Raw genomic sequence first — 17426 nt, 5'->3', positions numbered from 1 at the left:
GGCTGAACTGGATGGACAAATGTCTTTTTTCGGCCTTACTAACTATGTTACTATGTTACTATGTTGCTGAAGATTCGGCGTATCTAAAAGAAAAGATACAAGCGTCGGATAGCAGCGAAACGGGTCAAAATTGGAAAAGCTAAACGGCGACGCATAGCTATGATCCTGCGTAATATTTGAAAAGTTAACGGTGCCAGTTACCCATGAAATCATTGTAACAATATTTACATAAACCTGTATAGAGCAGCCCAGATATATACTTACAAGTATGAAGCGGGAATTGCCCCACAACAGCTCCTGGTTTAACGGTCGGCGCAATGCTCAAACTCGCCGAGATGGGAATATTCTCTTTTTCAAGCTGTATTTTCCGGGCAACTAGATTAGCGGATGTAAGTAAAAATATAACGATTAGCTAACACAGAATTGATTTTCTGCACAAAACTGCAGCGTTGAGACGGATATATATATATATTTTTTCAAAATGAATTTTCTGACAGCTAGTTAGCAGCTGTAAGTAAATATGAGTATTACACAAAAGTGAGAATCGACTGTATTTCAAGTGAACAGATACCTTTTCTATTCTTGAAACACCTGCGTAACGAGCTGCCGCGTCTTTTAGGCGCATCGGGTTTCGATGAAATTGCAGGGTTCTTGACATCTATGATCTCCACGTCTGAACCCAGTGTATCGCATGGTTCGGGAACACACCAGTTTTCAGGCATATCGTCAGATGTCTCCGTGTCAGTATCTGTATGAGAAATTGCGCGTAGTTCGTGTTTACTTACAAAGGATTAAAGCAACTGACATAGTATAATATAGTTTTACGGCATAAACATATTTGCGGTGTAAAATTAATATAGCAAGACTTATGCCGCTATATATTAATAATTCAGTATTATATTGGTGGCTACCGCTATTATTTGTTTTATTAATCTAATCATATATTTATTATGACATAATTTGTGTAATACATTAGTTAATAGCTGCTATAGTTTTACGCCATAAACAGTATATATTAACATAGATAATATATATATATATATATATATATTTAGCTTTCTTACATGTGATACATGAAAGATAAATATCTTTGTACCGTGTTACAATGACATTTTTCCCTATCTAAAAGCAAAATGGCGCGCCTAATTACCCATGATGAGGTGAAGAGCAGGGCCATTATCGGCTATCCGCTCCACGGCTTCAATGCGCTCATAATTCTGCGTTATGAAATTATTGCGCCAATCGGGCGACATACACGGCTCTTAAATAAGAAAGAATGCATGAATATATAAATATATATATATATATATAAAAATCAGCAAATGAAGGCAGCACTCCAAATCCTCATGCAGGTAAAAATGTGACTTTTATTGAACCCACATCTCTGTGCGACGTTTCGGCTCACACTGAGCCTTTTTCAAGCCAGATGTCTGCTGTACTATAGTGGTACAGCCAGTTGTATTTATCCTGAGTGTCAGAAAACAAGCCAGCTGTTAACACCCAGAAACACACCCAGTTACGCCCCCACCACACGCCTTCTGTTAACACCCAGAACACAGGCATACATGCAATTAATGCATGTATTAACTCAGTATTATGCGCGTATAATGTACAGAGTATTGACTCATTCTGATTGAGTCATTATATTATAAGTAATTTATATTAATTATATATTCATGCATTCTTTCTTATTTAAGAGCCGTGTATGTCGCCCGATTGGCGCAATAATTTCATAACGCAGAATTATGAGCGCATTGAAGCCGTGGAGCGGATAGCCGATAATGGCCCTGCTCTTCACCTCATCATGGGTAATTAGGCGCGCCATTTTGCTTTTAGATAGGGAAAAATGTCATTGTAACACGGTACAAAGATATTTATCTTTCATGTATCACATGTAAGAAAGCTAAATATATATATATATATATATATATTATCTATGTTAATATATACTGTTTATGGCGTAAAACTATAGCAGCTATTAACTAATGTATTACACAAATTATGTCATAATAAATATATGATTAGATTAATAAAACAAATAATAGCGGTAGCCAACAATATAATACTGAATTATTAATATATAGCGGCATAAGTCTTGCTATATTAATTTTACACCGCAAATATGTTTATGCCGTAAAACTATATTATACTATGTCAGTTGCTTTAATCCTTTGTATGTAAACACGAACTACGCGCAATTTCTCATACAGATACTGACACGGAGACATCTGACGATATGCCTGAAAACTGGTGTGTTCCCGAACCATGCGATACGCTGGGTTCAGACGTGGAGATCATAGATGTCAAGAACCCTGCAATTTCATCGAAACCCGATGCGCCTAAAAGACGCGGCAGCTCGTTACGCAGGTGTTTCAAGAATAGAAAAGGTATCTGTTCACTTGAAATACAGTCGATTCTCACTTTTGTGTAATACTCATATTTACTTACAGCTGCTAACTAGCTGTCAGAAAATTCATTTTGAAAAAATATATATATATATATCCGTCTCAACACTGCAGTTTTGTGCAGAAAATCAATTCTGTGTTAGCTAATCGTTATATTTTTACTTACATCCGCTAATCTAAAGCAAAAAAAAAAGGGAAGAAGCCAGCACTGCTTATGGTCAGAACGCAATAACTGAAGTGCAATTGCACATAAATTCTAACTGTATTTCAAATATGAGACATTTAGCAAACAATTGATCAATTGTTTGAGCTACCCCGCCACTTCACAGCAATCTCATAATGGGGCAGTCCTAATCTTCGTATTTTATTTACGTTGTGCCATTATGGCTTCCTGAATGTATAAAAAAAAAAAAAAAGGACCACATTAAATGCGAACTGTACCTTGAGCATTTTCAGAATCACTCCCTTGGTGCCAGGAAAGGCAAGCGCAGGTAAAGGCCGATCAGGTCCAGTGCGGACATTTCAGATCTGGCTTCCACACTGCCAAACCCGCACCAAAGATGAAGGGTGAGACAGGCTGAGACACAGGTGAACAATTAACTTGAGCCTGAGGCGGGGCAGGGCTGCTGTGTGTGTGCACAGCAGCCTATCAATCACAGTGAACACAGAAAGAATGGCGCACATTACCCAGCGTGCGCGGCAACAGTGGTGGTCAGCCACATACCAATGCAAAGCAAAAAAAAAGGGAAGAAGCCAGCACTGCTTATGGTCAGAACGCAATAACTGAAGTGCAATTGCACATAAATTCTAACTGTATTTCAAATATGAGACATTTAGCAAACAATTGATCAATTCTTTGAGCTACCCCGCCACTTCACGGCAATCTCATAATGGGGCACTCCTAATCTTCGTATTTTATTTACGTTGTGCCATTATGGCTTCCTGAATGTATAAAAAAAAAAAAAAAAAAAGGACCACATTAAATGCGAACTGTACCTGGAGCATTTTCAGAATCACTCCCTTGGTGCCAGGAAAGGCAAGCGCAGGTAAAGGCCGATCAGGTCCAGTGCGGACATTTCAGATCTGGCTTCCACATTGCCAAACCCGCACCAAAGATGAAGGGTGAAACAGGCTGAGACACAGGTGCACAATTAACTTGAGCCTGAGGCGGGGCAGGGCTGCTGTGTGTGTGCACAGCAGCCTATCAATCACAGTGAACACAGAAAGAATGGCGCACATAACCCAGCGTGCGTGGCAACAGTGGTGGTCAGCCACATACTAATGCAAAGCAAAAAAAAAGGGAAGAAGCCAGCACTGCTTATGGTCAGAACGCAATAACTGAAGTGCAATTGCACATAAATTCTAACTGTATTTCAAATATGAGACATTTAGCAAACAATTGATCAATTCTTTGAGCTACCCCGCCACTTCACGGCAATCTCATAATGGGGCAGTCCTAATCTTCGTATTTTATTTACGTTGTGCCATTATGGCTTCCTGAATGTATAAAAAAAAAAAAAAGGACCACATTAAATGCGAACTGTACCTGGAGCATTTTCAGAATCACTCCCTTGGTGCCAGGAAAGGCAAGCGCAGGTAAAGGCCGATCAGGTCCAGTGCGGACATTTCAGATCTGGCTTCCACACTGCCAAACCCGCACCAAAGATGAAGGGTGAGACAGGCTGAGACACAGGTGCACAATTAACTTGAGCCTGAGGCGGGGCAGGGCTGCTGTGTGTGTGCACAGCAGCCTATCAATCACAGTGAACACAGAAAGAATGGCGCACATAACCCAGCGTGCGCGGCAACAGTGGTGGTCAGCCACATACCAATGCAAAGCAAAAAAAAAGGGAAGAAGCCAGCACTGCTTATGGTCAGAACGCAATAACTGAAGTGCAATTGCACATAAATTCTAACTGTATTTCAAATATGAGACATTTAGCAAACAATTGATCAATTCTTTGAGCTACCCCGCCACTTCACGGCAATCTCATAATGGGGCAGTCCTAATCTTCGTATTTTATTTACGTTGTGCCATTATGGCTTCCTGAAAGTATAAAAAAAAAAAAAAAGGACCACATTAAATGCGAACTGTACCTGGAGCATTTTCAGAATCACTCCCTTGGTGCCAGGAAAGGCAAGCGCAGGTAAAGGCCGATCAGGTCCAGTGCGGACATTTCAGATCTGGCTTCCACACTGCCAAACCCGCACCAAAGATGAAGGGTGAGACAGGCTGAGACACAGGTGCACAATTAACTTGAGCCTGAGGCGGGGCAGGGCTGCTGTGTGTGTGCACAGCAGCCTATCAATCACAGTGAACACAGAAAGAATGGCGCACATAACCCAGCGTGCGCGGCAACAGTGGTGGTCAGCCACATACCAATGCAAAGCAAAAAAAAAGGGAAGAAGCCAGCACTGCTTATGGTCAGAACGCAATAACTGAAGTGCAATTGCACATAAATTCTAACTGTATTTCAAATATGAGACATTTAGCAAACAATTGATCAATTCTTTGAGCTACCCCGCCACTTCACGGCAATCTCATAATGGGGCAGTCCTAATCTTCGTATTTTATTTACGTTGTGCCATTATGGCTTCCTGAATGTATAAAAAAAAAAAAAAGGACCACATTAAATGCGAACTGTACCTGGAGCATTTTCAGAATCACTCCCTTGGTGCCAGGAAAGGCAAGCGCAGGTAAAGGCCGATAAGGTCCAGTGCGGACATTTCAGATCTGGCTTCCACACTGCCAAACCCGCACCAAAGATGTGCGCCATTCTTTCTGTGTTCACTGTGATTGATAGGCTGCTGTGCACACACACAGCAGCCCTGCCCCGCCTCAGGCTCAAGTTAATTGTGCACCTGTGTCTCAGCCTGTCTCACCCTTCATCTTTGGTGCGGGTTTGGCAGTGTGGAAGCCAGATCTGAAATGTCCGCACTGGACCTGATTGGCCTTTACCTGCGCTTGCCTTTCCTGGCACCAAGGGAGTGATTCTGAAAATGCTCCAGGTACAGTTCGCATTTAATGTGGTCCTTTTTTTTTTATACATTCAGGAAGCCATAATGGCACAACGTAAATAAAATACGAAGATTAGGACTGCCCCATTATGAGATTGCCGTGAAGTGGCGGGGTAGCTCAAAGAATTGATCAATTGTTTGCTAAATGTCTCATATTTGAAATACAGTTAGAATTTATGTGCAATTGCACTTCAGTTATTGCGTTCTGACCATAAGCAGTGCTGGCTTCTTCCCTTTTTTTTTGCTTTGCATTGGTATGTGGCTGACCACCACTGTTGCCGCGCACGCTGGGTTATGTGCGCCATTCTTTCTGTGTTCACTGTGATTGATAGGCTGCTGTGCACACACACAGCAGCCCTGCCCCGCCTCAGGCTCAAGTTAATTGTGCACCTGTGTCTCAGCCTGTCTCACCCTTCATCTTTGGTGCGGGTTTGGCAGTGTGGAAGCCAGATCTGAAATGTCCGCACTGGACCTGATCAGCCTTTACCTGCGCTTGCCTTTCCTGGCACCAAGGGAGTGATTCTGAAAATGCTCCAGGTACAGTTCGCATTTAATGTGGTCCTTTTTTTTTTTTATACATTCAGGAAGCCATAATGGCACAACGTAAATAAAATACGAAGATTAGGACTGCCCCATTATGAGATTGCCGTGAAGTGGCGGGGTAGCTCAAAGAATTGATCAATTGTTTGCTAAATGTCTCATATTTCAAATACAGTTAGAATTTATGTGCAATTGCACTTCAGTTATTGCGTTCTGACCATAAGCAGTGCTGGCTTCTTCCCTTTTTTTTTTGATCCGCTAATCTAGTTGCCCGGAAAATACAGCTTGAAAAAGAGAATATTCCCATCTCGGCGAGCTTGAGCATTGCGCCGACCGTTAAACCAGGAGCTGTTGGGGGGCAATTCCCGCTTCATACTTGTAAGTATATATCTGGGCTGCTCTATACAGGTTTATGTAAATATTGTTACAATGATTTCATGGGTAACTGGCACCGTTAACTTTTCAAATATTACGCAGGATCATAGCTATGCGTCGCCGTTTAGCTTTTCCAATTTTGACCCGTTTCGCTGCTATCCGACGCTTGTATCTTTTCTTTTAGATACGCCGAATCTTCAGCAATGCGTTTTGCAACGGCGTAATTACGGAGCTGCAGAGAATCATCCACAAAGAGCTAATACGGCGGTGAGAACAACATCTCTTTCGCCCATCTGTGTTGTGGATCGTGATGAATGCTACGCGGCACCAAAACAACCCGGGAATCCAAGCCCCAAGATTCCACATCAGAAATATACGAACGTTTCAAGAGAGAGACGTGCATCGCAGAACGCTAGTCCCTGCATAACTCGGGACGCCAATAGCGCAGTCGCCATACCACAAGTTACTCCTGAAAACAGAGAAATTGAACAGCTCTCCGAGGGTATGTGGTCACCCATAGACCCCCTCAATATACCTGTGTGTCAGACTGTGCAATCTGCAGATACTGCTCTTGCAGGCTCTTCCAGCGTTTTTGCCCCTGTATTACCTCTAAAGAAACGCGCAGTATCCCGTCGCCGTGTAGGTAAAAAACAGAAAGTTGCTGTACATACACCTTACACAGGTCGTCCTTCGTGGGATGATGTCCATGTCAAAATGTTTACTGACATGGCTGCGCAGTACGCTCAAAGCAAACTCGCACAGATGGAGCTAAAATCTTTCTGTGATACATATGAAAGACTGTTAAATGCCTGCCCAACCCCCGACATTATCGCGGCGCTGTGTGCTTTCAAACTAAATCACCCCTGATAAATCTAAATCCCCATGACTAAGCAGTTTTTAAACTAAATCTTTCTGTGATACGTGTGAGTGACTAAAGTCTTTTAAATCACATACAATGATTGTCATTTTTTCATAATATGTGCTTGTTGTGTGTTGTGTGTGTGTGTGTTCTGTATGTGTTGTGTGTTCTTTACAGAACAATAAACTTATGATAGCAAAATGTTGATCCCGCCAGCCGCACACAGATGTATTTTTGCATTATTTCACAGTGCCTGATGAGTACCAGCTGCAGGGGTTGCTGAGAAGCGCCCGTGGATGCAGAAGTGTTATTTCTATAAAGATATATTGCACGGTTTCTTGTGTATGCCCAGTTATTTTCAACAAAACATGGATTCGAAATGGTTCTATAATGGTGTATTCATTTACCCATATTTATATAGAAAAGATATGGATCATAACTGTTGAAGACGCCAGTAATACATGGGCATAAGTAACACACGGAAAATAAAATACTGTAACATAAGTAAACTAAATAATATTCATATTTTTAAAAGACGCCAGTAATACATGTGCAAAAGTAACACCAGGAAAATAAAATAGTGCAACATAAGTAAACTAGATAATAGGCAGAAAAAGAAAGTCGAGCGGGCACCACCTAAATATTTCTCACCATATATGCCCGGTGCTACCAATGCGCTTATAAATACAGTACTATAAAGAAAGAAGAAAAGAGAAGCGCAAAGAGGTGCACACTGAGCCAATGTAATCAATATAAACAAATCTTTATTGAGACCAAAACTTCAGTGCTAAACTTTAAAAACATACATTAAAAACAGCATAAAACATATGCCTATACACACTACTTTCAATGTCCTCTGTATGGGGACATGATAGAAACCAGACCCCCTAGGAAAAATAATCCTGTGGCGTAGCTCCGTGAGTTGCAAAATAGTATAAAGTCAGAGCAATGCAGATAAGTGTCCTGTGGTGCCGTCCTGACGTGGTTTAATAATGTCCAAAATAGATATCCGGCTCTTGTTATATATAATAATACTATGATATCCCAAGGTTTAGATGACTAATTAAGAACATGCAGATATCCATTTAATATGTCCACTAAGTACTAAACAATGAGCCCTTCATATATTGTGGGCATGGAAATGCACATAAACAATATTATGATACATTTAGAAAAAAAAAAAAAAAAAAAAAAAAAAAAAAAAAAAACAGAAATGGAACCACAGGCATCACCCACTGCATGTGAAGATAAATAAGTAATATACTCACTAGGAGACAGGGTCTGGAGGCTCCAGACCCTGTCTCCTAGTGAGTATATTACTTATTTATCTTCACATGCAGTGGGTGATGCCTGTGGTTCCATTTCTGTTTTTTTTTTTTTTTTTTTTTTTTTTTTTTTTTTTTCTAAATGTATCATAATATTGTTTATGTGCATTTCCATGCCCACAATATATGAAGGGCTCATTGTTTAGTACTTAGTGGACATATTAAATGGATATCTGCATGTTCTTAATTAGTCATCTAAACCTTGGGATATCATAGTATTATTATATATAACAAGAGCCGGATATCTATTTTGGACATTATTAAACCACGTCAGGACGGCACCACAGGACACTTATCTGCATTGCTCTGACTTTATACTATTTTGCAACTCACGGAGCTACGCCACAGGATTATTTTTCCTAGGGGGTCTGGTTTCTATCATGTCCCCATACAGAGGACATTGAAAGTAGTGTGTATAGGCATATGTTTTATGCTGTTTTTAATGTATGTTTTTAAAGTTTAGCACTGAAGTTTTGGTCTCAATAAAGATTTGTTTATATTGATTACATTGGCTCAGTGTGCACCTCTTTGCGCTTCTCTTTTCTTCTTTCTTTATAAACTAGATAATATTCATATTTTTAAAAAATCCAGTAATACATGTGCAAAAGTAACACCAATAGAAATGTAACACCAATAGGTATGTAAAAAAAACATTAAAAGTCCGCATATGTTAGCTGTCTTTGAATAAAAAGGAGTCAAATTATAGGTCGCACAGGCAAAGTGCAAAAACATAATAACATAAATAAGTCCTAAATGTCTATTTCTTGTGTGTGTGTTCTGTGTGTTTGTTGTGTGTGTGTGTGTGTTGTGTGTGCCGCATGTGATGTATGTGTTCTGTATGTTGTGTGTGTATGTTTGTCGTGTGTGTTGTATGTGTTGTGTGTGTTTTGTATGTTATGTGTGTTTGTTGTGTGTGTTCGTGCCTGCCTGACCGAGATTTTACACAAAAACAAGAAAAACAGTAATACGTGTGCAAAAGTAACACCAGGAAAATAAAATATCGCAGCATAAGTAAACTAGATAATATTCATATTTTTAAAGAATCCAGTAATACATGTGCAAAAGTAACACCTCAAACCGTATCAGATTTTGTGACATCAAGATTTTCAGGCTCATCCCTTTGTTCAGCGCGTTATCAGATTCCGCAAAGATGCATTTGTCAGCATTATGCTGTTAGCTAACTTAAAATTTGAGATGCTGTTTTATTGTGAGAAATAAAATTTATATTCGCATAAAACACACCGCTTCTTACTTGCGTGTGTTGTAATATGGCCACATACATAATGTGCACATGACCCGCAGATAACCCTACATAACCCTACAGGTACAAACAGAAAATCTGTCTTTTCTGTTTGTGAAAAAAAGCATTTAGTTAATGGTCAGTAGAGACACAAATAACGTTTCTGTTTGTGAAAATAAGATGCCCATCATTTAGTTAATAGTCAGTAGAGACACAAATAACTTTTCTGAGAAAGGTAGAAACACAAATAACTTTTCTGAGAAAGCGAATACAAAAACAATTGACCTAGGTGTTATAAACCACTGACCCGCAGATAACCCTACATAACCCTACAGGTACAATACAGGTACAAACAGAAAATCTGTCTTTTCTGTTTGTGAAAATAAGCATTTAGTTAATGGTCAGTAGAGACACAAATAACTTTTCTGTTTGTGTAAATAAGCATTTAGTTAATGGTCAGTAGAGACACAAATAAACAGCTTGGTGTGCTATAAAACAAAAGTTCTGCACTATATGTGTAAAGCATAATATATATATATATAAGGACCCCTCACAAATAAACAGCTTGGTGTGTTATAAAACAAAAGTTCTGCACTATATGTGTACACTGTGTATATGGCACAGCTATGGGGCAATATGAACGGAGCAGAGCACTATATGGCACAGCTATGGGGAAATATGAACGGTGCAGAGCACTATATGGCACAGCTATGGGGCAATATGAACGGTGCAGAGCACTATATGGCACAGCTATGGGGCAAGAATGATCTATTTTTATTTTTGAAATTCACTGGTAAATGCTGCATTTCCACCCTAGGCTTATACACGAGTCAATAAGTTTTCCCAGTTTTTTGTGGCAAAATTAGGGGGGTCGGCTTATACTCGGGTCGGCTTATACTCGAGAATATACGGTGTGTGTATATATATATATATATATATATATATTTATTTATATATATAATTTTATTCATATAGCGCCAACCTATTCCACAGCGCTTTACAAATTATAGAGAGGCACAAAAAGAAGCGTAACAAGTATATTAACCAGGCCACAGAATGTTTCAGTTCAAAAGGTAGAAATTTATTAATGATAAATAGAGTAAAAAAAAATTTTCCCTACAAAGTACAAAAAGATGCCTCTAATCCAATGAACCGGCTTTATGTGCGGTGCAGATGTACAGCAATAGCAGGTTTAAAGATATATATTAAACAACACATTTTAATTACTATAACCTGTATCTATGGCTAAAATTGTATATTTATGTCCTATAGGGTTGCTAGAGAAAAAAAAAGCCTATTGTACCAATGTGCATTATATATCCATATACATGACTATAAAATAGCCTATATGGCTTATATCAAAGTACAAAAAGTTCATAAGTATGGCCACATTACCATATATTGTACGGCACCTGAATCATGAGGTATGTCCAATAGCCTATAAGGCTTATATCAGAATATAAAGAGTCGACCATAAACATGGCCACATACCCATATATTGTATGGCACCTGAATGATAAGGTATATCAAATTTACAAGCAATTATTGCGCAAGAATTAACTCCAGCAATTACCTAATCGAGGATCATAATTACCTCTGCACACACTCACAAGGCCAGTAGAATACCCCTACGTGCGTTTCGATATGACTCTTCTTTCGGGGGCGCCACGCCAATTTTTTCCACCATTTAACCCTTTAATTTAATAGCTAGAGCGCCCAAATATTGCACATACACACTACTAACATTAGTAGTGTGGAATATGCAAAAAAATGGGGATATAAGATGGTTTACTGTATGTAAACCATGTCTCATATCATGTCGGGTTTAGGAAGGAGATAGCAAAAGCCGGCAATTGAACTACTGGCTTTAAAGCTGTCTAGCGCTGGAAGAAATGTTAATATATAGACTGGTTTATTTCTTGGGCCTCGCACACCGGTGGATACCTGATTGCTTTAATCATCATTATGCACTTTCTACCGAAGTCTTTGTAACATACTATTGTTGTATTTTTGATACGTGTGTATTATCACAGTATATTTAATAAATTTATATACCCGCAATACTCCTTTATTCTCCTTGCCTTCATCATAAGTATGGACTGGGTTGCCTTCTTTGCAGGCTTTGGGTCTTTTACCACTATTTAGTGCTAACTAGCCCCTCTTTTTCCTCTTCAAAACATGTGCTCTGGTTTTGTTGTAGTGTATGTATATGTATATATACAGTGGGGCAAAAAAGTATTTAGTCAGTCAGCAATAGTGCAAGTTCCACCACTTAAAAAGATGAGAGGCGTCTGTAATTTACATCATAGGTAGACCTCAACTATGGGAGACAAACTGAGAAAAAAAAATCCAGAAAATCACATTGTCTGTTTTTTTAACATTTTATTTGCATATTATGGTGGAAAATAAGTATTTGGTTAGAAACAAACAATCAAGATTTCTGGCTCTCACAGACCTGTAACTTCTTCTTTAAGAGTCTCCTCTTTCCTCCACTCATTACCTGTAGTAATGGCACCTGTTTAAACTTGTTATCAGTATAAAAAGACACCTGTGCACACTCTCAAACAGTCTGACTCCAAACTCCACTATGGTGAAGACCAAAGAGCTGTCAAAGGACACCAGAAACAAAATTGTAGCCCTGCACCAGGCTGGGAAGACTGAATCTGCAATAGCCAACCAGCTTGGAGTGAAGAAATCAACAGTGGGAGCAATAATTAGAAAATGGAAGACATACAAGACCACTGATAATCTCCCTCGATCTGGGGCTCCACGCAAAATCCCACCCCGTGGGGTCAGAATGATCACAAGAACGGTGAGCAAAAATCCCAGAACCACGCGGGGGGACCTAGTGAATGAACTGCAGAGAGCTGGGACCAATGTAACAAGGCCTACCATAAGTAACACACTACGCCACCATGGACTCAGATCCTGCAGTGCCAGACGTGTCCCACTGCTTAAGCCAGTACATGTCCGGGCCCATCTGAAGTTTGCTAGAGAGCATTTGGATGATCCAGAGGAGTTTTGGGAGAATGTCCTATGGTCTGATGAAACCAAACTGGAACTGTTTGGTAGAAACACAGCTTGTCGTGTTTGGAGGAAAAAGAATACTGAGTTGCATCCATCAAACACCATACCTACTGTAAAGCATGGTGGTGGAAACATCATGCTTTGGGGCTGTTTCTCTGCAAAGGGGCCAGGACGACTGATCCGGGTACATGAAAGAATGAATGGGGCCATGTATCTTGAGATTTTGAGTGCAAACCTCCTTCCATCAGCAAGGGCATTGAAGATGAAACGTGGCTGGGTCTTTCAACATGACAATGATCCAAAGCACACCGCCAGGGCAACGAAGGAGTGGCTTCGTAAGAAGCGTTTCAAGGTCCTGGAGTGGCCTAGCCAGTCTCCAGATCTCAACCCTATAGAAAACCATTGGAGGGAGTTGAAATTCCGTGTTGCCAAGCGAAAAGCCAAAAACATCACTGCTCTAGAGGAGATCTGCATGGAGGAATGGGCCAACATACCAACAACAGTGTGTGGCAACCTTGTGAAGACTTACAGAAAATGTTTGACCTCTGACATTGCCAACAAAGGATATATTACAAAGTATTGAGATGAAATTTTGTTTCTGACCAAATACTTATTTTCCACCATAATATGCAAATAAAATGTTAAAAAAACAGACAATGTGATTTTCTGGATTTTTTTTTCTCAGTTTGTCTCCCATAGTTGAGGTCTACCTATGATGTAAATTACAGACGCCTCTCATCTTTTTAAGTGGTAGAACTTGCACTATTGCTGACTGACTAAATACTTTTTTGCCCCACTGTATATATATATATATATATATATATATATATATATATATATATATATATATATTTCTTACTGACATATATATATATATATATATATATACAGTTAGGTCCATATATATTTGGACAGAGACAACATTTTTCTAATTTTGATTAAAGACATTATCACAATTAATTTTAAACAAAACAATTCAGATGCAGGTGAAGTTCAGACTTTCAGCTTTCATTTGACGTTATCCACATTAAAATTGGATGAAGGGTTTAGGACTTCCAGTTCCTTAACATGTGCCACCCTGATTTTAAAGGGACCAAAAGTAATTGGACAGATTAAATAATTTTAAATAAAATGTTCATTTCTAATACTTGGTTGAAAACCCTTTCTTGGCAATGACTGCCTGAAGTCTTGAACTCATGGACATACCAGACGCTGTGTTTCCTCCTTTTTGATGCTCTGCCAGGCCTTCACTGCGGTGGTTTTCAGTTGCTGTTTGTTTGAGGGCCTTTCTGTCTGAAGTTTAGTCTTTAACAAGTGAAATGCATGCTTAATTGGGTTGAGATCAGGTGACTGACTTGGCCATTCAAGAATATTCTGCTTCTTTGCTTTAATAAACTCCTGGGTTGCTTTGTCTTTATGTTTTGGGTCATTGTCCATCTGCAGTATGAAACGATGACCAATCAGTTTGGCTGCATTTGGCTGGTTCTGAGCACACAGTATGTCTCTGAATACCTCAGAATTCATTTGGCTGCTTCTGTCCTGTGTCACATCATCAAAAAACACTAGTGACCCAGTGCCACTGGCAGCCATGCATGCCCAAGCCATCACACTGCCTCCACCGTGTTTTACAGATGATGTGGTATGCTTTGGATCATGAGCTGTACAAAGCCTTCACCATACTTTTCTCTTTCCATCATTCTGGTAGAGGTTGATCTTGGTTTCATCTGTCCAAAGAATGTTCTTCCAGAACTGTGCTGGCTTTTGTAGATGTTTTTAGCAAAGTCCAGTCTAGCCTTTTTATTCTTGATGCTTATGAGTGGCTTGCACCGTGCAGTGAACCCTCTGTATTTACTTTCATGCAGTCTTCTCTTTATGGTAGATTTGGATATTGATACGCCTACCTCCTGGAGAGTGTTGATCACTTGGTTGGCTGTTGTGAAGGGGTTTCTCTTCACCATGGAGATTATTCTGCGATCATCCACCACTGTTGTCTTCCGTGGGCGCCCAGGTTTTTTTGCATTGATGAGTTCACCAGTGCTTTCTTTCTTTCTCAGGATGTACCAAACTGTAGATTCTTCCACTCCTAATATTGTAGCAATTTCTCGGATGGGTTTTTTCTGTTTTCGCAGCTTAAGGATGGCTTGTTTCACCTGTATGGATAGCTCCTTTGACCGCATGTTTACTTCACAGCAAAACTTTCCAAATGCAGGCACCACACCTCAAATCAACTCCAGGCATTTTATCTGCTTAATTGAGAATGACATAACGAAGGGATTGCCCACACCTGTCCATGAAATAGCTTTGGAGTCAATTGTCCAATTACTTTTGGTCCCTTTTAAAACAGGGTGGCACATGTTAAGGAGCTGAAACTCCTAAACCCTTCATCCAATTTTAATGTGGATACCCTCAAATGAAAGCTGAAAGTCTGAACTTCAACTGCATCTGAATTGATTTGTTTAAAATTCATTGTGGTAATGTCTATAACCAAAATTAGAAAAATGTTGTCTCTGTCCAAATATATATGGACCTAACTGTATATATATATATATATATATATAGACAGTATATATGTTTTTATGATTTTTTTGAGCACATGGATCCATTGTATGTCCGTATGTCGGTTTTGCAAGCCTGCAAGAAAATCTCGCAGTACAGATGCCATACGGAGGATGGCATGCGCAAGATACGCTGACACACCCTGCCTACGGAGGAGATACGGACCACTATTTTGGGGACTTTTCTGCGTATTACGGCCGTAAACTACGGACCGTATTGTCTTACACCGAGTTTGACGCCGTCCTAAAAATAAATACATGCATCCCTTCAACTACTGTTTATTTGTACATTCTACCGCTCAAAAATTTGCATTAGGTTAGGTTCACATTTAGACTGTTCGCTGCACGTATCATAAAGTCAGGGTTTTCATCTAAATCCCCCCAAAACTCAAACTATCTGCTCTAATGAAGCAGATGGGGACACTCTAGACTCTGTCTGGCCTCTGTTCCGGCAGTGTGTTTTTAACCTTATTTTTAGCACCCTAAAGTGTGTTCGACCACAGTTGTGTGCATGCCTAAAAAGAGGGACACCCAGAACAAAATGAGTCCATCTGCCTCATTAAAGTGAATGGCTCCATTGAGAATTTCATCTATATTTCATATTTGAAGGTGTAGAAGGAAATCACAATATATGCTCATCATAGTGCACAAGATAAAAGCCTGAAGGTATGTGCACACGATGCGGAAAACGCTGCGGATCCGCAGCGTTTCTGCAACTGCGGGTCCGCAGCAGTTTCCCATGAGTTTACATTACAATGTAAACCTATGGGAAACAAAAAACGCTGTGCACATGCTGCGGAAAAAAACTTGCGGAAACGCAGCATGTCACATTCCGCAGCATGTCACTTATTCATGCAGATTCCGCAGCGGTTTTACAGCTGCTCCTATAGAAAACCGCAGTTGTAAAACCGAAGTGAAATCCGCAGAAAAACCGCGGTAAAGGTACTGTCACACTAGACGATATCGCTAGCGATCCGTGACGTTGCAGCGTCCTCGCTAGCGATATCGTCCAGTGTGACAGGCAGCAGCGATCAGGCCCCTGCTGTGCTGTCGCTGGTCGGGGAAGAAAGTCCAGAACTTTATTTGGTCGCTGGACTCCCCGCAGACATCGCTGAATCGGCGTGTGTGACACCGATTCAGCGATGTCTTCGCTGGTAACCAGGGTAAACATCGGGTAACTAAGCGCAGGGCCGCGCTTAGTAACCCGATGTTTACCCTGGTTACCAGCGTAAAAAAACAAACAGTACATACTTACATTCAGCTGTCTGTCCCTTGCCGTCTGGTTCCTGCACTGACTGCTGGCCGCAAAGTGAAAGTGAAAGCACAGCACAGCGGTGAGTCACACAGCGGTGACTCACCGCTGTGGCTATGCTCTGCTTTCACTTTACGGCCAGCAGTCAGTGCAGGAAGCAGACGGCAAGGGACAGACAGCTGAATGTAAGTATGTACTGTTTGTTTTTTTACGCTGGTAACCAGGGTAAACATCGGGTTACTAAGCGCGGCCCTGCGCTTAGTTACCCGATGTTTACCCTGGTTACCGGGGACCTCGGGATCATTGGTCGCTGGAGAGCTGTCTGTGTGACAGCTCTCCAGCGACCAAACAGCGACGCTGCAGCGATCCGGATCGTTGTCGGTATCGCTGCAGCGTCGCTAAGTGTGACGGTACCTTAAGTCTGCGATAAATCTGCAGCAAAAACACAGCGTTTTTGCCCTGCAGATTTATCAAATCCACTGCGGACAAATCCGCAGTGGCCCATTATACGTGTGCACAAAGCCTTAAAATGATCAAAATATGTTATGGGCTCCAATATGCTACCAATGAAAACTTCAACTCTTCCTGAAAACAAGTCCTAACTCATATCTGCCACCTGAAATTTTTCTTTTACATATAGCTTGACCACTTAAATAATAATTTTTCATTCTTGCGCTATATTTTTTTTCCTCCTCTTCTTCCAAGAGCCATAACTGGATTATTTTTCTATCAACAACCGTATGGGAGCTTGTTTTTTGCAAGACGAATTGTATTTTTAATTGAATCCATTCATTTTAATTTTCATTTTACAAGGCAAAAAAGAATTCCAA

General features: G+C 40.3%; 1 long non-coding RNA gene across 1 annotated transcript in view; it reads left to right on the top strand.

Annotated features, from left to right (window-relative positions):
* LOC138637988 (uncharacterized) overlaps positions 1–2342 on the top strand; it is a 155033-nt gene extending 152691 nt beyond the window's left edge. Inside the window, exon 3 of the long non-coding RNA XR_011312430.1 lies at positions 2211–2342. This is a non-coding gene — a long non-coding RNA (uncharacterized lncRNA). The remainder of the gene's footprint in view (positions 1–2210) is intronic.
* Positions 2343–17426: the final 15084 nt, after the last annotated feature.

Source organism: Ranitomeya imitator, chromosome 5 (genome assembly GCF_032444005.1).
Source record: "Ranitomeya imitator isolate aRanImi1 chromosome 5, aRanImi1.pri, whole genome shotgun sequence".
Lineage (NCBI taxonomy): Eukaryota > Metazoa > Chordata > Amphibia > Anura > Dendrobatidae > Ranitomeya > Ranitomeya imitator.
Note: the sequence above shows the minus strand (reverse complement) of the source record. Positions and strands in the feature narration are given on the sequence as shown.